Genomic DNA, 21,677 nt, shown 5'->3' with positions numbered 1-21,677 from the left:
GCCTCAGTTGCCAATCAGACAGGCTTCTTCTACCATCGAATTTGATGAAATATATAAGGCTGTTTAAAAAAAATGGTTGACAGGAAAGTTTGTTATACATAAATGTGACACTACAGTTTAGTGTAACATGGGTTCTGACTGACAGATTAACAAACTAACCATCCACCCTTAGTCAAAAAAAAAAAAAAATCCAAGATTCTAACTCTGACAGGAAAAAAAAAAACAACAGGCTTTTTCTTTCCTTTTTTGAGAAAGGTAGTATATTAAAATCAGAATAAAGAGATAAGGTTATAAAGTTGGAAAGGAACTATTTTGATCAGACTAGTTTGGAAAATTTATTTTATATTGTTTAACATTTTTAGTGTCAGAAAAATTACAAGAATTATTGTGTTATAAAATCTAAAGAAAACCAATCAAAAAGGCAACAACAAAACTGCCAAGTAAATAAAAAAGAAGTCCTGATACTATTTAGATATTTAACATAATGATTTATGGTTTATTAGTAACCACCTCATTTTAGTTACAGTTTGCATTTTGGTTATACAAAACTATAAAAATTTGCAGCAAAAAATTAGTAGCAACTGTACAAAGACTATTTCCACTATTATAAATTCAGTTTTGATGCTGATGCTTGCATTTTTTATTTCATTTTATTACAAATAAAATATATTTTACTTTAATATTTGATTATGTTCCAAAAGAAAGATAAATGTGATGTATTATATATCAAAATGAATTTCATAATAATTAAGCATTCTTTGTGTAAAAACTTCAGAACATAATAATTTCATTGTAATCAACAACAGTGTTTTTGTTTGACATAACTGAATTGATTGATACAAGTCACCTATAACAATAGATAAACCATGTTCTGACCAAATGTGGAAGAATTAATGTGCTGAGAAAGAAAATAACAACAAAGAAATGAAGTTACTCTTCGGAATAAGAGGAAAAAGATAAAATTGCTTTGCAGACAGAGTACTAAAATATAATATTTAAAGTTATGTTTTAAAGAACAGTGGAAAATATTTTATTGATTCTTTTGTTTAAAAAAAAGGGAAATTAAATTAGTTTTTTTCCCCCATATAGCACTCATGTTTTCTACTGTAGCAAAAGTGGAATTTATTGGAAAAGATTTGGAGATTCTCAGATTCTGTGCATCATCTAACATGAACTTCATCAGTGAGTAGCAGCAAGCCCTAAGTAATAGTGGCTTATAAAAAAGGATAAAATTAGGAGTTGCCCTTTGCCTCTGAGACACTATCATTGGTCTACCTAAAAACAATTCAAATACTTAAAAAGAAATAGTATTGGCTCAATCTTTCTTAATTCTGCTTATGCTTACCTCCAAAACCATATCCCCCATTATCCTCATTGTCTTGCTCTGATGGACATGTGTTTATAACTGCACTTCTTGAATTTTGGTACTAAGACCTATTAAATATAAACAAAAACAAGAAGAAACTTCACTCAAATACATCCCTGCATAAGTAGGAAGAAAGACCAGAAATCTGAATATTCCCAGAAATATTCCAGTATTCCAAGGTACTTGCTTCAGTTCCTTGGCAAGAAAGAGGAGCTCATTAAAAAATTGCTAAATGAATGAATGAGAGTTTGTATCTTAAGGGGATAAAACCCACACATACACAAAAATTAACAAAAGAAAACTAGCATGTGACTGAAAAGCAGCTGATGAGAGACAGCAGAGACTACCAGTCAAATAAAATAAAGAGCGTCTATCATTATTTATATACGAAGAATTTTCTCAAAAAAACCTGTCATGCTACCCGGAAGCAAGACAGATAAATCTTCCCTCTTGTTTCCTCCCTGAACCAAAACTGTTCTTCCTTTTTTCCTTAGTTTTCATTCCTTAAGAAATTCACCTAAATGTATATTTTTATCTGAATTTATGGATTAAAATACTTACACCTGTAGCACATTAGGAAGGAGTACAGTGAGAACACATTACGACACTGTACACCAACAACTCCAGGGATGGTCACAGGTAAACGTGTGCTCCCAGAACTCTGAGCAAAGAGAAGTGGAGACAGCTCTTCCTTCAGTTCATTCCTCCTCTGTCTTGCCTCGACATGACAGCAACGTGTGCTGTGGGTACAAGTGCTGAGTGAACACTTGTTCCAAGCTCTGTGGTCTCTCCAGTCTCCTGTAAAACTGCCCTCTCCCCCTGCCACTTCAGTTCAGTTGGTGGCATCGGCTCCTAATTCCTGGATAGTGTGCCCTTCCCTGCCGGTTCCTTTCACTCTGCCCACCTCTGTAAATAGACTCTTCCTTAAACTCTCCTCAGTTACACTCCTGGAGGCTGCCATCTGCATCTCCCTAAGGGCAGTTTGAACAATTTCTGACATATATTTTCTTAAAAGCTTAATATTGATGCCATGATTTCTCACGTGTGTCTCAACTCCTTCTCTCCAACAGCTGCAAAAATAGCACTTATTTTCCGGAGTGTGATGAGAGAATCAAATATTTTTAAAAGAAAGCTAGAAATGACAAAAAGAATAAACAATTTCTCGTGGGATTGATAGGGAAAAAATCATACACTACTCTTCTAAGAATAATGCCGTGGTTGTGAAAGGAATTATTCAGTAAAAATATATATGCCATGTTGTAGCAAGTTTTACATAACTAAAATTCTCTTTAATTCCAGGAACAAATGGTAGGAAAGTAGATATTTAGTTTTTGTGTGCGTGGGGTATGTGTAAAAATGTGTGGGTGGGTATAGAAAGGTCTGATACTAATAATTTAATGTAAGGTGTTAAAAATTCTACTTTCATGAAAATCCCAAATCACCTGTTTTAAAAGGGAGATAACGGTTTGATATATTTCAGAATAATTAATGATGAATTGAGCAATTTAATTATTGAATTCCATTGAAACCTGTGTTGAAGTATATATTGAATTTTAAACTAATTTGTGAGAAATAATAAAGTAGAATTGTGTTTTTAGTACCCCTCCACCTATTGCATTTATTTCCCAAATTTCGTTTACATGAGGGTGTCTAAATTTCCTCTAAAATGTCATAGTATTTTGAAAGTTATTTTTTCATAGGTAAGAGATCTTCACCTTTGAAGTGAGACTTTCGTTATAAACCAGAAATTTTATTTTAGAATATGTGCATATAGGCTATCACTTATGCTTTGAGGTTTATAGATTCTATTTCTATTAACTTTATAACCTCTGCAGCTTTGTTCAGTGGATTCTAAAATCTTCTCTTTTGCACCATATATATGTACACAAATGAATCTTCCCTTAAAAGTAAACTACCTCCTATATTACATGTCAAACAATTGATAGTGGTCATTAAATAATTGTACTCACTCTCAATTTTTAAAATTCTACTCATAAAATTTCAGTCTTAAAAAATGTTAAAAATTCTATAGTAATCAGGAATATATTATTATCAGATTAAAGAAACTAAATGCTCATAAAGTGATGCTGTATGAGTTTTAAGAAGCCGAACTCGACAGATCATGTCTGCTAAGAGCATACACTTCAGGAATGTTGATGTTGGGTTTAGTAGCTTTACTTGCTTCACTCTGATAAATCCCTTAGAATCAGACAGCGCAGAGAGCTCTTCTGACTTAAAAGGGACAGAAATCAATGGTCGAATTTCAGAATTATTTCTGTGAAAGATCACTTCCAGCTATTTTCCCTTTTGCCCACAGTCCCTAATTTGTACTCTGGAGCTTCTAGGACCCAGTGTTTGCTACATCTGGGTGGGCATCACAATCACCTGAAGTGCTGCTTCTCCAAATGCAGTGTGCACAGGACCTGTGTGTCTGGTCATCATGCAGATCCTGACTCAGTAGAGCTAGAGAATCTTTATTTTAAAAACAAGCACACGAGTCTTTATTTCTGCCAGCCTGCCTTCTATTTGAAATTAAGGCCTAGGGTCTCTGAATACAAATTGGAGGGCGAGCTCCTTTTTGTCATCTGAATTTCAATCTCCTACTCAAAAGTCTAGTCATGGAATTGCCTCACATAGACCAGAACACCTAAAAGTGTCACAAAAAGTATAACTTTCACCCTTTCCCATGCACAGTAAATAGTCGTTTCTAGGAGTAAGATAGTATACATCTTAACACGTGAAAATCTCACACAGAGTTGGATGCAATTTTAATACTCCTGTATTTGGGTGTATCTAATCATCAAGGTTTCTTTAAGGATTATATCAATGAAATAAGTGTTGACTAGCTTTTTAGAGCTATAAGTGACTACTAAAAATATATCAATATAGAAATATATATATGGCTTATTCCTTAATTACTGACTAAAATTTATATATTGGAAAATAGCATTATCATACAACCAGCAATATGTTTTCCATCCAGGTGTTATTCACATGCCTTCTGCTCTGATAATGCATTAAAAAAAAGGAATCATGGGGGGAAAAGCACAAGAAAAATTTGTAAATATTTTTTAAAATAATTAGCAACAATCATGGTTGACAGGAGTTATTGTTTGAATGTATAGCTCTGATATCATTCAGTCATTTATCCGCTCATTCAGCACAGCATAGGCATTAAATATTTTGTGCCAGGTACTATTTTAAGCAGTGGTAATTCAGAGGCAAATAAAACAAGCAAAATCTCTGCTATTACAAACCTTATATTCTACTGGAAGAAACCAAACATATACCAGGAAAATATATTATATTTAATTTTATATAATAAATATATCTTAAAGATAAAATTAGTGAGAGCAATTAGAATAATGCAATAGTTGGTATCTTTTTGAACTCTGACAACTGAGTCAAAGAATGAAACGAGGGAGAGGGGTTTGCGAGTAGCCAGGGGAATATCATTCCAAACAGATCGGACAGCAAGCATGGAGGCTCCAGATCAGAAATATCCCCGGGTGACTTGAAATTAGGAAAGAAAAGCAAGTGGGGGTGGGGAGGGGAGGAAAGGGAGGTTGGGGCTGTGGGGGAGTGGTGAGAAGGGGACTCTATAGAGTCTTCAGATCATGAGGAACATTTTGTTTTCACTCTGAGTGAAGCTATTGGAGGATTTTGACCAGGAATTTTAAAGGACCACTTGCCTTCCTGGGTGGAAAATAAATGAAGGGAAAGAATAAGTAAAAGCAAGGAAACAAGTTAGAGGGCTGATAGCTTAAAAGTAAGTAAAGCAGGGAATAGATGTATGGTGTATAGACAGAATGATAGATATATAGAAAGAAAGAAGATGAGAGAGAAAGACTCTCTGGGGAAGATAATTGTTCTAATATTTTAAAAAACATAAACATTACGATTAAAAAAGTATATTGTTTTATTTCTTAGTTATAGTAGTACTTTATCTGAAACTGCATTTCTAAGATATTATGAAGAATTTACAATTTGTAAGTTTTCTTATAAATGCCATTAGCCACATGTGGCTATTTAAATTTAAATTTAATCCATTAAGATTAATTAAATTAAAACATTCAGTTGCTTCATCACATATTTTGAGTGCTCAAAAGCCACATGTGACCAGTGGCTACCATACTGCACAGCCATGGACAGCATTTGTAAAGACTATTAAGTTCTACAGAATTCCTGAAAACACACTGAATTTTTGCATTTGAAACGAGTCCTTACATTTTTTTCTTGCACAGACTTGTAATGGGAAATTTTTCTAATTTAATTCTAATAGGAAAAAAAAAAACTTAATTCAGTTAAAAAAAAGCTTCACTAATTTAGGTTTCCTCATACATTTGGTATCAATACCTCAGGGAACAGTATAAGCTTAAAAGTGAGGTAATCCCTTGTTCAAAATTGAACATCTTATGAAAAAGCTCAAAGATAATCAAAAACCAGAAGAATCTGATGAGCACAAATATTCTTTACTAATTAAAAATTTTAAAACTTGTTTATAATTTAAAACACCTGAAGATCTTACGTAATTTAAAAATAGAACTACTGAGCAGCATTTGCATGTTTGTAAGATGTTGGTAAGATTGGCTCCTTTTTGATTTTCAAATGCCATAGAATTGGGCTACTTAGAAGACTTAAGTAATTGGACAAATTACTAAATTATTATGATCTATAACCTTTGTTAACATCACAAATCACTGTCACGTTCTCATTTATTCTAGTAATTGTACTTTAAAATCTAACAATTATAGTTTATATTTATTGCATACTTACTATGTAGATTATCTCATTTAGACCTCATTACAACCCTATGTTTATTAACTCTATTTTCTGATGCAGAAATCAAGACTCAGCATTTAGTTAACTTGATCAAGACCATATTTCTAGAAAGTAGTGCAGCTAGGTTTTTAAATCTGGATCTCCATTCTTCTACTTGAAACTTTCCATGATCATACTGATACTTCATTGATTTACTCATCAAAGATGTTTTAGCATCTTTTATCTACGTATGTGTATATACACATATACATACTAAGTACTGCTCTTTTCTCCCCAGGGATATAGCAGAAAACATGCATACACACACATACACACATTTTTGAAACTAAATTGAAGCTTTACATTATATAATTTAATTTATGAGGATAATGTAGATATGAATTGTAAAATTTAATATTTTTCTGAAGGTAATTTGTTGATAAAATCTTTTAGTGCCTGGAATATATGAGTCCCAGCAATTACATGGCTTGGTTATAGAGGAATTGCTTTGTTTGTATGTAATTCTGTTTTATTTAGTTAGTTAGTTAGTTTTATTGAAGCATAGTCAGTTTACAATGTTGTGTTAATTTCTGCTGTACAGCATTAATTTTGTTTTAAAAGTAAACTCTGGTCAGCAATGAGAAGAGAGAGAAATAAAAAATAACATACTTTACCTTTCATAATAATAAAAATAACAATGAAACTCTGAACAAAATTAGTTTCCAAGGCAATTAGTTACAAATATCTAATTTCACAAAATGCCGGCTTTGCTAAACTTCTGTCACTTGAAAGGGAATTCTTGACTCCAATCTGAAAGCCGAGTACCTAATATTTAGTATGCATGTGACATATTTGTGAAGACTTAACTACCTGAATAATGTATTTAATCAAGAAACTTAAATGCAATGTTTTTCAATGTCTACTGATTAGAAAAAAACATTATCAGCTCCCTAAAAATTTAAAACTAAGTGCTAATAGTATGCATAATGTTCATTTAGAGTTTAGATTTAAGTACTGAAACAAAAGTTGAATGTAAAAACTGCAGTACGCTTTCTGGTTTAACCCATAATGCATTCCTCCAACTCCATAAGCAACAATGAAAAAGAGGTATCTTCAAATTAATGAAAAAATGTAAAATTTTATCAGAGTTCTTAGGTGAATGTAATCTTTTTTTTTGAAATAGCTCTTTCCTCTCCTTTTTATCTGAGTAGTTGAAAGATGCCCTAATAAATACGTAAACTTGAATATGGGACTGTTCTACAGTATAATATGATAACAGGTTTCCCATGACATAATACTTGGGAAGGAGAGAGGTCACAAACAGAAATTTTATGAACTTTATGATATGCCCCTACCAGTTAAATTATTTGAATTCCACTTCATCCTTTTCTCATTCCTAGAGCATTCTCTTCCTCCAAACAGTGCAAAACATAAGGGATTGAAAATGTTGCTCAAAATTGTTCAAAATAATTCAGAAAGTGCAATATTGCCCCTGCTGACTGATATAATTGCCTTGGCTGTTGTCAAGATGCCTAATACTTATTTCCCTTCAAGGCAAGTCGTTCCTTCTGAATGTTTCTGAATGTATCCTTCGGGAGTGAGCACTTCTTTTACCGTGTGCATTCTAGGAAGTCCTAGCACAAGCTAGCCCACATAAATAACTCACTTGGCCGGGGCAGATCTTTCTTAATCTTCACTCTAGAGCTGCAACTTTCCAAGTTTAAGATTTGGGGCCTTATTTCTTTAGAGGGGGTCTCGTACGAACCTCATACAAACAAACATGGAAACACACTTACTTCCTACTTGAATTTTCCAGGCAGCTTTTACTTTCCTCCCCAGTATGAGTAACTAATTAGTTACTAATAAATTAATTAGTAACATAATTAATTAACTTCATTTCAGTCCAGATTTACTATATGGGTATTCTGTTCCTGGCACTGTGCTTGGAATGGTAAGTATAATGGTGAACCAACCCTGATTTGGCCCTGCCCTGCTGAAGCTTGGTCCACTTGGACAGAAATAATTATGATGTAAAAAAGCACAACTGACAGGGAGTCTTTTTTGCTTAGAAGTTTTGCATGTTCTCAGAGTTCAGGAAATCTTTGTAGCACCTACAAAGTTCTGAACAATCTTCTTGCCATTGGATGGAAAACAGAGAACACAAAATTCCTAATGACCTTCTTGACATTCACCTGAAATGTAACATGCATCCTTCCCTGTTTCTTACTGTTCAAACTGCAGTGCTGTCAACATATTGAAAAATCTAGTTGAATATCTGAGAATGTTAATCCCCTGTGAAGTGGAAATGGATTAAGTATAGATTTTGGTATGTTGACCAACTAGAGCAATCCACTTAGTAGCCAGTTCCCTCAATCCGTCCCACGTTTAGTGAGTCCTGACTGGAAATCCATATATGGGATCCTTCGCATATACAGTCATTGCGCAAAACGTATTTCTCCCTGAGTCCACAAGTAATGACTGGAATCTTTGAGGAATGGCTAGTAAAATCATATCTTATCGTGTCTATGTTATCAAGGTTTCTGTTTTTTGACTGCAAAGGCAAAAATTCTTAATCACTACCCTCTAAAGAGGTAGCAAGCCAAATAACTGCTTGTTCTTCAAAGTACAAACTGCATGGATTTTATAATAATTGTCACAACAAACATAGTCAAGTCACCTCAGTTCTCTCCGCCTTCACTTTCCCATTTACAAAACAGGAGTAACACTTTGTAAAATAACATAATCCATGTAAAATATTTGAAGCAGTGTCTCGCACATAATACTCATGCAATTATATTGCTTATTTATAATAAGTGCATATTAATTGATATATAACAAAATACTCTGTATACTAATTGTAAGGTTTTGCTTCTGTGATAGTTCTGATGTATGCTAAATAAACTGAAATTCATTTTAATAGGAATGTACCTTTTTAAATTCAGGAAGTCCCCCTAAACACAGTAGATATTTAACAAGTAACCAATTAACATAGTCTTGAAAATATCAACTGTATTATTGCAGTATGCATGATAGCATATAAACCGTTGCCTTTTATATACACCCACAGCTACCATTTATGAGCAATAACTATTCTACGTTTTGAGCTCTACATCATTTGCATTGTCTAGAATTTCTTAGGGTAACTCCTTAAATATTTTTTAGAAAGTAGCCCCATTCTGGCTTACCCTGGAGTTACTGTGAAAAACATCATGGGCCAGCAATGTTTTCAGCATCTATACATGTCTCTTCACACCAGTTTATATCCATTTATCTGATGGCCACATTTTCCAGTCCTGTAATAAATGTTAGAAATACAAAGATGAATATATCTTCTCCCTGCCATAAAGACTCATCATCCAACAGACAGATACCTATGAAAGAGCAGCTGCAATAAAAAGAGGGAAGTCTTCATTAGAACCACACAAAGTGCACAGAAGGGGTGGGGCATAATTAAATTCTGCTGATTTGAGGCAAGTCAATCATAATGAAATAACATTGAAGATGTGCTTCAAAGGAGATAAGTTGAAGGGAGAGTCTTTGGGGATGAGGAAACAGCTCAGTAAAGGTAGGAAGATGTTAGAGACTGTGCTGTGATCGGGGGAATAGTAGCCCTTCACTTCAGCTCAGTGCTGAGCACCTTGGAGATGGGACAGACAAGGCTGCAGTACCAACTGCAATTGACTGTGAATCCTGTAAGAAAACGCTAACATTTACAAAGAGTATTTTATGTGAATATGGAAGTCGACCATAGCATAGGCAGCATGAGATAAGAATGGAAATATGGAAATTAGAAAAGAAACAGTTCAAAAATTAGACATGGATAAACAAATAGTGGGAACGGCCATCGGATCAGTGGGATTAAGGAGAGAGAAAAGAAGAAAGATTTTACTAGATTTGGAGACTGGTTGGAGCTTGGAAGAGGAAGAAAAAGGAGAGAGGTAAGCGTGAGAGGAATGAAAGTTACGGCAGATTGAAGTGGTTTGGGATGGAATGTTTAGTTCCACACATCTTGTATAATATGTGAAACCTGTCACACATCAGATCATGTACAATAACACTATTTATATAGTAAGTCAATTTATGTTATATGCCCCATTTTCATTCTGCAACAGAGATAAGCTTTCAGATATCTTAGTTAATTCTGACTAAAATAATTTATCTTTTAGTTCAATATTGAATTAAATTCATATGTAATTATCACAAGCAATGCCAGAATACATGCAATCTGTCTTCTTTATTCAAACATTTTTGTCTTCGCTGTATATTAGTTCCATTGCTATATTTAACACAGTTTATATATGTTTGTATTCCCATAATATCAAGAAGTATACGAAGAGCGAACTGGCATATGGGCATGTAGATTTGAGGGAGGTTTAAACACATGGTGCATTTATTAGCCCAGAGAAGCTCAGAAATTGGGTTCACATGCAAATCATCTCCAGGGGAAATCTGAAGTGAACTGTTTCACCACTCATCCAGCCAGTGGGTGCAGGAGCTGCTCACGCCAGCTTCTAAGGGTCAATTTTGTGCAATTTTTCCCATCTCTCTGCTCAGTGGCTTCATATTAGTAGCTTGAAATCAGCCATGGTGAGAATATTTATGCTGAGGAAATTTTAGCAAATGCTACATACAAGAGTACTCTCACCACCCACCCCCAAACTGTTTGTTAATCATTCCCCAGCTTCCCCTAGGGGCCCTATTTAGCCATATCTCCATTCTCCTTCCTCCGGGGCCCAACAGCAACAAGCACGATTGTGGGGTCTGTCACTCAGACAACGCCCAGGAATAGCTGGGTATCAGGTCTCTCAATTCGTAAACCATTGCTTAATCTCCCTGGAGTGTTCGCATACGTACTCATCCCTGATCTTTCATCTGGAAATCACTGGTGGGAGGAAAGACAAACTTTTTTTCAACTCTCTGTCTCAAAATTACTCTCTTCATGAAAACTTGATGGCAAAAACTAGAGTGCCGGTTCTGAATCTGCCAAACTGCTTGACTTAACCACTTAGAATTTGGTGATGTCCACCCTCACTCATGCTTAATTGTACATGCATGTGAGAAGAAATGTATTCCATCTCCCCAGTTTCTGCCTGATGTAATTTATGTTTAATCTGAAGATAAGAAGCATCACAGAAATACAGAATTAAGTTCAGTATACATGATTTATTGTTATTTCTTAACCTGTTATAAATGTTATTTAAATTTTTATAAAATCTAGTAATGAAATCACCATGTTCAACATTCAGAGCACATAAAATCATTTAATATTTTAACTAATTTAATAATATAATTGCACTCAATGAGTAGAAACTTTTTGTCAACTGTGTGTTAATGTGCTATACTGTATGGTTAGTGACCTAAAGGACTCACAGTTAAGTAAGGAAGACAAAATTTAATTCCCCAAAATTTAAATAATAAAAGAACTTTAGTAAAAAAAAAACAGTTAAAGTTTAATAGATGAAGATACCTATTTAGAAAACATAGGAGTTCAGATGGATCATGAATTATGATTCATAAGGGCAGAATGAGGAAGGAGCTTCCTAAAGTAAGTCACTAGGTACAGAGACAGCGAGAACCTTTGGTGGTCAAAAATAATGGGAGAACACAGAGGAACTGAGGAATACAGTTGTCAAAAGAAGGAGGGAAAACGTGATCAAGTATCTTCAAATGCAGAGAATTCAGGGCTTGATATGAAAGGCCAAAATGATATAATTTATTCAGTGGCAGTAGCACCGTGCAAAGTGTCGTCAGCACAATATTTTTTCCCCACTCTTATTATTTTTAGGTGGAGGCAGCCTCTTCCTGCCCCTCCGCTCCTTCTTTCCAGGAGTGCTGGAGTTGTGACTGAGAAGTTGAAAGAGAACATTTGACATAAGTTCACCTCTCCTCTGTTCTCTCTTGGCAGTAGGTCTAATTTAGTCTCCTCTGGCCTCCTGGATGAAGCTGCTGCATTGGGCTTTGTGCCCGTCTAGTGCTGTCTCCAGGTTGGTAAATCCGTCATGGCCTTGGCTTCAGGTATCAGGCACATCTGACTAACATTAACTAGATTCTCCAACACTGTCCTCATTAGTATATTGCTATCCTGTTCTCCAATTTGCTTTATGCTTTTCTTATTTTAAAATTTGTTGAGAATTTGTTGAGAAGGGAATAAGAACACGCTTTACTGAACCAGTTAACAGACCCCAACATCAGGGTGTTAGGAAGAACAGTTTCATAAATTCATCAACTGAGCCAAGTAGGGAATGAAGGGTAAAAATGCAGCTAAGAAGCTAATTAATAAAGTATTTCAGTGTGCAGTGATATGTAAAATTGGACATAGAAGTGGCTTTCAGAATAAAGATGAAAAAGCGTATTTGGAAAAAGAAGCAAAAAAAGAAATCCATATGAAGGAATATGTAGAAAAATATGTAGAATTTTAGATAATCAAAGACATAGCTCTCTGCACTTGAAGAATAGCAGTTCATTAGAGAATAGAATTTCAATTTCTTAAAATTAAAAAAAATTTTCTTATGTATATATGAATATATATTTTTTTCATATACAGTTATATGTCTTTACTTACTTTCAAGAAAATATGTTCTTGGTTGAGACATTATTTTTAATCACTCAGTAGAAAATTACCTTGTCCACCTAATGCTATGTTTTCAAAACAAGTTAATCACATTTGCATTTACTCCTTCGGCTTACTTCTTAATCGTGGTTCTAATCAAAACTGAATGAACTTTACCAAAGAAGGAAATTTATAGTCCTGTTACACTTGAAAGATTCTGATGCGTCTGCTGATTAGGTTATCACAATTTTGCCTGAGTTCACTAGAACTCCTAGAAAGAGATAGAAGGGGGAAACGTAGCAGGTAAAGTCAAATAAGACCAAAGTCTCCCTTTTATTCATTTTGTTTTGGAAACTGTCCTGACCAAATTTGGGACCTTGTTCCTCTTCACTTGAGATACTTTGCAAGGGCCAATCACATTTCACTCGGGGGGTCCAGGATTCCAGTTTCAAATTAGGTGTAGCGTTTTGCATGTCAAGTGGGAAGAATATTGTGCTTTACATAAATTTAGACTGGTCATCATTTTATGATATACAGTTTATAAAGTTAATAATGAAGAGGTGATTTCCCCAAAAGAGGTTGTTTCCCTTCGGTGTTACTTTCTGTAATGGTTGCTTAAATAAATGAGATAGGCTTTGTCATGTTTACAGGATAATTGAGACTGTAATAATAACAATAACAACAACAACAATAATATAAATAATAATAACAGTATTTAATTATAACTTACTATATGCCAGATATTTTTCTAAGCAATATTACTGGTTTCATTATACCTACTTTAAATTGTTTCAACAATGTGTATAAATTATATGTGTTTGTATGTATACTTAGGGTAAGAAGCTCTTCTTCACCAGTAGAATCATAATAATAATATACATTTTTTTAATTTGAAGAAGCCACTATCAATATAAGGTCTGGATGGAAACATGGATATAATTATGATAACACACTGGTGTATCTTTTTTTCTTACCCTGTCACACTGTTTTCTAATAGATTTCAGAGGGGTTAGAGGTTTGTGACACAGAATTGTAGTGATTAGCAAATTAAATGAGTAAAGAAATGAACTCTGTGAAGATTAAGAAGGGCCAGGAGGAAATGGGAGAGGCTGAATTAAATATCAACAAACTGAAAGTAGAAACAAGTTGGGAAAGACTTGTAGTCTGTAACTACAAACAATAGAACAGCTCCTGGCCATGGCCATATTTCCCTATTTCACATCCCAGTGTTAACAAGAAAAAAAAAATTCTTGGCTACAACATAATAATTCCTTTGAGAGCAGGCAAGCAGATTAACATTCTGCCTTTTACCAGATTATATATCTTAGTCAAATTGAAATCCATGTTCTGGAAGTTTTTTTGTTTACTTGTTTGTTTTGTTTTTGGTAAGACCATTAATACTGAAAGATAAGTTACCTTAACCCCAAAGTCCCACAGATGAGAGAAAATAAAATGAATAAAACCTGAGTAAAATTAAGAGGCTGTAAATAAAAACTGATGCTTTATAATATTGATCAGGGATACAGACTCTGGAGACCACCTGAGATTAAATCACAGCTCTGGACTACTGTGCTGAATAACTTTAAGCAGTTTATTTAACCTCTCTGTTCCTCCATTCCCTTACCTAAAAAACAAGAGTAACAACAGCACCTACTTATAGCTAGGAGATAGTGAGGTTAAATCAGTTATCAATAATACTGTCTTTATGACTTTACCTATATTACTTGAAAGCTACTTGAATCCTAAAAATTCATATGGAACCACAAAAGACCCTGAATTACCAAAGCAATCTTGAGAAAAAGAACAAAGCTGCAGATATCACCCACCCAGATTTCAGACTATACTGCAAAGTTACATTAATCAAAAAAGCATGGTACTAGCACAAAAACAGACACATAGATCAATGGAACAGAATAGAGAGACCAGAAATAAACCCACACACCTACATTATCAATTATCTACAACAAAGGAGGCAAGCATACACAATGAAGAAAAGATAGTCTTTCCAATAAGATGTGTTGGTAAAACTGGACAGCTACATCTAAAACAATGATATTGGGATATGTCTTCATATCATATACAAAAATAAAGTCAAAATGGATTAAGATCTGAAACCATAAAACTCCTAGAAGAGAATATAGGCAGAACACTATTTGACATAAATCACAACAATATTTTTTTGGATCTGACTTTTGAGGCAAAAGAAATAAAAGCAAAAATAAACAAATGGGAACTAATTAAACTTAAAAGCTTTTGTGTAGCAAAGGGAAACATCAGCAAAATTAAAAGACAACCTATGGAATGGGAGAACAATATTTGTAAATTATACAAATGACAATGGGTATCATTTTTTGGATTGACCTAAATAAACATTTTTCCAAGGAAGACAAGAAGATGACTAGCAGGCCCATAAAAAGATGCCTGACATCACCAATTATGAGGGAGATGAAAATCAAAACAACAATGAGCTATCACTTCACACCTGTCAGAATAGCTATCATCAAAAAGTCTACAGTTATCAAACGCTGGTAAAAGAGAACCCTTGTATAATGTTGGTGGGGATGTAAATTGGTGCAGCCACTATGGAATAGTGTTTGAAGGTTCCTAAAAAAAAAACTTAAAAATAGAACTACTGGGTTCCCCTCTTATTGGGTAGCAATCCCAAACTTGGGTATATGTTTGGAAAAAAACAAAAACACCTATTTGAACAGATACATGCACCCCAGTGTCCATAGCAGCACTATTTACAATAGCCAAGATATGGAAACAACCCAAGTGTCCATCAACAGACAAAGGACAAAGAATATATATACACACAGTGGAATATCACTCAGCCATAAAAAGGAATAGAATTCTGCCATTTGCAACAATGTGGCTTGGCCTAGAGAATATTATGCTTACTGGAATATGTCAGACAGAGAAAAACAAATACTGTATATCACTTATATGTGGAATGTAAGAAATAAAACAAACAAAAATATATAGTAAAATAGAAACAAACTCACAAATACAGAAAACAAACTAGTAGTTACCAGTGAGGAGAGCAAAGCAGGGAGGGGCAAGACAGGAGCATGGGATTAAGAGATACAAACTACTATGAATAAAATAGATAAGCAACAGGGATATATTATATAGCACATAGAATCATAACCATTATCTCGTAATAACTTTTAATGAAGTATAATCTGTAAAAATACTGACTCACTATGCTATAACATGATACTAATATAATATTTTGTATATGGTATACTGCTGGGAAATAGGCTGCTGGAAAATAAGCAGCTGGAAAACAAACAGCTGGAAAACAAGCCACAACTAAATTTCCATGAGCTTAAAATATTATATTCACACTTACTTGCTTAAAATGCACATGCTTGCTTTGTTTTACGCAGTAGATGACCTATAGCACATATTATGCTAAAGAAAATTTGTGGTGAGCATTCCTGAGATTGACCATAAGGGCATAAAGGAGGGCAGATATTTCCTTAGGGTAAAACAATGGATGGTCCTGGAAAGCCAGATCATCCATTAACAGAATTTTGTTCTGACATGAAAGCATGCGGTTAAGCCCAGGGGAAATATTTGCTATCTCAAGATGTCCCAGAGGCAATAACAGGATAGATTTAGAAATTTTGCATACCCCGAGGAGGGTGATTGTTCCTAGAAGGGATAGGCCTGAAATTAATCAGTTAATCAGCAAGCAGAATTTAGTGCTTATCGCATGGAATATCTAAAGCCTCACCTCTTTGATAGCATTTTTTTCTGAGCTGTATACTCCTAATAAGTATGATGTCGACCAGGCTTTAGGGACTCTGGATCCACGAGATCTTGAGTCCCCTGGTCCCATCTTTGCTCTTTACTTTGGCTCTTTGTTTCTTAAGTCTTGCATTGCCTGTCCTCAGTCATGGTCCCAAGCTGTGCTGGATGCAGCAGTATACATTGCATATATTGTAAATAAAATATTCTAATATATAATATAATATTGTAAATCAACTACAATGAAAACAGAAAGCTGCTTAAAATTTGATAAAGGAATTTTTTCAGATCTATTCTACCTGTCTGTGATGTCTAAAAATCTCATAAAATCAGGTTTATATCAGTCATTGGGTTTAATTAGAAAGAATTTTTAATAGAGACAAAGAAATATCCAAAATAATGCTGAGCCTTGAACAAAGTAATATTTGTTCCCATAACTCAAGGTTATTCTTATGAAATTAAATTTTGCAATAAAGGCCCTGTAGGAGATTTTCTGAAAATTTTGTCAAGTCTTTTCAAATGACAAACTCTTCTTACTAATTTGCAGCTGCATAAGATTTCTCTTTAAGGTGGTATTCAGGGGTTGACTGGGAGTGAAATTCATGCATCAGCCAAATACTGAGTTCTGCAATACAGAACTTAAATCGAACTTAAAATCTTTTTACCATATTAAATTGATAGAACATTAATGAAAATGGAAATGCTGTCAGAATCAGATCAAAATAACAGTAATTTTTTCTGATCACTCTGCTTTCCTGGTATTAGATTTGTTACTTGAGATTTCCATTGGGATTTATAGTACAAAAGATTTTTCCTTCTTATATTTTCACAATTTGAAGGCAATGATGCAATGAAAACACATAGAAATTAAAATGAACAATTGTTAGTAGTACTTGGGTCCATTATGGAAACAGTAAGAAAGGAAATGCATTATAAAGGAAGAAGCTGAATAATTTTATATATATCCATATATTTATTTATACTAAGAGTTCTCATTCTTTTCCTTGTAGGAAGTTAGGTCACTCAGGGTATAGTTATCTACATAGAGTAGTCAAGTTTAGTGTGCAGATTATGCAACTCTTAAAGAATATTATTTTACTTGAAAAATCAGATTAAAAAATTCCAAATTCTCATGATTGAAAAAGCAGAGAGTTTTTTTTAATAAATTAAAAATTAAAATTAAGAAAATTAAAAATTAACAATTATTTCTGTGCTGCATAAGCACTTAATTTTTTGGTTATTTTTTACTTTATTATTCATGGACATGTTTGATAAATACAAAACCGGTATTTTCTCTACTGTCTTGGCCAAGACCCAGGTAGGCATACACAACTGACCAAAAATGTTTGTTTTCAGGTAAAAAGCATTTTACACAAGGAATAGCAAAGCACGTGTCCTTAAGTATTTCCTGTTGAAATGCATAAGTCATATCACTTACAAATATATGCTCTAAAGTTAAAACTTACATGAGCAAACTTTATATTAATATTTATGCAAAGAAAGGTGACCCTTCATGTTCTGCACAGAGAACAGATTGATATTGTGAACTTCTGTGTATAAAGCTGGCAAAAGCACTCTGAAATATTGTTGTAAATGAAAAAGTTGTCTCTGATTATTCAGACTTCATTCTATCTCATGTAACAGAGTAAATGGATATAACATTTGCTAGAATTTTGGAAATAAACTGGAGGAAAATGACTGCTCTTTTCTGTTATTTTTTTAACTGTATCTTTTGTAGTAGTTGTGTTATGGTTTAGGCAATTTGTGTTTGTTTCATTTTCTCTCCATCTCCTCCTTCCACAGCACTATTTCCCTCTGATTGAGGAGTTGCTATGACAGAAGATAATGAAGCTTGTGGCACTCAGCGGGGAGCCTGTCACTGCTGACTTGGGTAGCTGCCTTTGTTTTCTTTCCTAGCACTCCTCTGATTTTCTCAGGCACAGTGAGAAACAATTATAAAAGCTATGAGCCATTATAAAATATTATACCACCAAACAGTTATTTTTAAAGCCTTTTAATCTTCTAGGTCTCATTGTTTATCCTTAAGAGTGGTAAATTGTAGCATTGTTTTCTGTTCAACCTTCAGCATAGGGATGAGAGATTCTTTTCTGTTGTAGGGGAGGCAACCTTATACTGGGCACAACTTATCTAACTTCTTATGTTGGTTCACACATCAATCAAAAACCTTCTACCTGAAGTCTTCCTTTGTTGACCTGGTCTCTTGTGAATTCCCATGTCAGGAACCAGTGACCTGTTAAAGAGGATGATCTGGTAGACTTGACTAGTGTTCACCAGAATTCAGTTCTCATTCTCTTTCTGTCCCCCCAAAACTATATTTTTCAGGCCACTTGCATCTGAGGATGGTTCACTAAACTACCCTGACCAATGAGATATGAGGAAATAAAGCATCTATCATTTCAGGATTGTGAAAACATCACAGATGTTTCCCTATATTTTCTCTCCTCCTACTGTGGCAACCAAGGAGGTCAGGTGTACTCATGATGCAGCTATAGGTCCGTTAATGCCGTCAGCCTGTGTGAAGCTGAAACACACTGCGCCATCCAGACATACATACCATTATTTAGACATGTAGGACATACAATGTAAAGAGGCAATTATCTTTTTCTGTTAAACCACTGAAATTTCAGCATAATCCTATCTACTACAGAGTATTAGTTTTCCTTTTTTCTAAAGAATTAAGGTCATTAGGCACCATATGTGATATTGACAACCTAGAAATACTTAGCAGGGCATAATGGTATGGCAGGACTAAACCGTCCCACTATTTGCTGCTTTGTCTCTTTCAACAGAGCAAATTCCTAGAGATAACCAAAGAGCAAGGGAATAAATTAAGTGTCTAAAAGGTATAGACAATGGGGGTGGGAAGGATATAGCTTAATGGTAGTGTGTGCTTAGCATGCATAAGGTCCTGGATTCAATCCTGGTACCTCCGTTAAATAAGTAAATAAGCAAACCTAATTACCCTCCCCCCCACCAAAAAAAAGGTATAGACAAGATCCTGACCTAGATTAGGGGAATGTAGGAAGAGCACAAGTTTTGGATTCCAATGCTACTAACTGAATCCTCTGTTTCATTCAACAAGTTTGACAAAAATACCATACTTGTAGGTTGTTGTAAACAATTAAGCATAATGAATGCAATGTAATTTGCAGAAGTGCAATAAGATAGATGTTGGCCCCTAAAATACGATAGCTATTATTATTATTATTAGGCTAATAGTACCATATGGATGCTAAAGTGTATAGGCCATTTAGTGTCAAATAATAATACATAAAACTCTCATTCTTTCCCCATGGTAAGAGGTATCCATTTCCACCAATACAAGACTTATTTTAACATAAGTTTGACTCCTTTTAGGTTTGCTATTTATTTTAATACTTCCTTTAAGGTCATTCTGCACATTGTTGAAAAAATGGTGAGTTCTCACTAACTTAGTTGAACTCTCCAATAAATTTCCATCTTTGGGAAGAAAACCTGGGAGCCAAGGGACTGCTTGGAGTTCAGACTGCTTGGCTTGCTTCTGGTCCTAACTCACCTTCCAATGAGTGCTGAGTGTGTGCTAAGATGAGTAGAGGAGAAAATTGCCCAGAGAACAACTACAAATTCAGGAGACATAAAATCCCATTATGTATTCCTTAAGGATGGATACCATACATTATTAATCTTTGTCCCTTAACATATAACATTGCTCACACAATGTGATAAATAATAAAAATACTGTAAATAACTTTGTAAGCACAGTACATCATTTATGATCTATTTTCATGATTTATAGGTTCTTTTTCAAACTTCATTTTTTCCCTTTAAATACTTTTTTAATTTCATAAAATAAAAATGAATTTTATAATTTCTATTAAATGCTAATGAGTTTATTTTTGCATAACCTTTATTATATAATTCCAGCACATAGTGAACATATACCAAATTAAAGCATAATCTTTAGGTCCTGTTTCCCAAAAATGCAGAATTTTCACTGTATCATCTATTGTCTCTAAACTCACACTTCACTGACCAGTTTCCATCCTGAGGCCTTTGCTAGAAAAATGTAATTAATTTCTCTATACAGTGCAAATAAACATAAGAAACAAAAAATAAACATAATAATGTATTTCTCTATATGTCTCCTATGAGCAGGAATGCTTTATGTAAATTTTCCCCCCCCAAAAATCAAATATGTTTTTGGAAATTAAAAAACAAATACAATTTTTATAAATCCCACTATATTTTTTGATTTTAACTTAGTAGCAAATAATAACTCTTGGAGAATCAATCACACAGCAAAATATATATAGTATAATCAGTGATTCTAAATTATGACCATTCATCTAATTAAACTTACAAGGTTTTGTACAGCAAAGGAAACCATAAGCAAAACAAAATGACAACCTATGGAATGGGAGGAAATATATGCAAAAGATGATGCTCAATATCACTAATTATCAGAGAAATGCAAATCAAAACTATAATGAGGTATCACCTCACATCAGTCAGAATGGCCATCATTCAAAAGTCCATGAATGATAAATGCTGGAGAGGGTGCGGAGAAAAGGGAACCCTCCTACACTGCTGGTGGGAATGTAGTTTGGTGCAGCCACTGTGGAAAACACTATGGAGATTCCTCAAAAGACTAAAAATAGACTTACCATATGACCCAGTAATCCCACTCCTGGACATATATCCAGATGGAACCCTAATTCAAAAAGACACCTGCACCCCAATGTTCATAGAAGCATTATTTACAATAGCCAAGACATGGAAACAGCCTAAATGTCCAACAACAGATAACTGGATAAAGAAGAAGTGGTATATTTATACAATGAACTACTATTCAGCCATAAAAATGACAACATAATGCCATTTGCAGCAACATGAATCTCCCTGGAGAATGTCATTCTAAGTGAAGTAAGCCAGAGACAGAAAGAAAGAAAAAAATACCATATAGTATCATTCATGGGGAAGAAGAAGGAGGAGGAGAAGAAGACAAGTGAACTTAAATATGAAACAGAAACAGATTCACAGACATAGAATACAAACTTTGTGGTTGCCAGGGGGGAGGTGGGTGGGAAGGACAGACTGGGATTTTGAGATTTGTAGATACTGACAGGTATATATATAGAACAGACAAACAAGTTTATACTATATAGCACAGGGAAATATATACAAGATCTTATAGTAGCTCACAGTGCAAAAGAATATGAAAATGAATATTGTATATTCATGTAT

The 21,677-nt window shown here is 34.2% G+C and overlaps 1 long non-coding RNA gene across 1 annotated transcript in view; it reads right to left on the bottom strand.

The window, feature by feature from the left end:
* The window catches only part of LOC141577654 (uncharacterized), a 485,640-nt gene that overhangs the window by 59,522 nt on the left and 404,441 nt on the right, over positions 1 to 21,677 (bottom strand). The window contains exon 3 of the long non-coding RNA XR_012506888.1: positions 9,313 to 9,420. This is a non-coding gene — a long non-coding RNA (uncharacterized LOC141577654). The remainder of the gene's footprint in view (positions 1 to 9,312; positions 9,421 to 21,677) is intronic.

Source organism: Camelus bactrianus, chromosome 5 (assembly GCF_048773025.1).
Source record: "Camelus bactrianus isolate YW-2024 breed Bactrian camel chromosome 5, ASM4877302v1, whole genome shotgun sequence".
In the NCBI taxonomy this organism is placed as follows: domain Eukaryota; kingdom Metazoa; phylum Chordata; class Mammalia; order Artiodactyla; family Camelidae; genus Camelus; species Camelus bactrianus.
The sequence above is the reverse complement of the archived record's forward strand: the minus strand, read 5'-3'. Positions and strand labels throughout refer to the sequence as shown.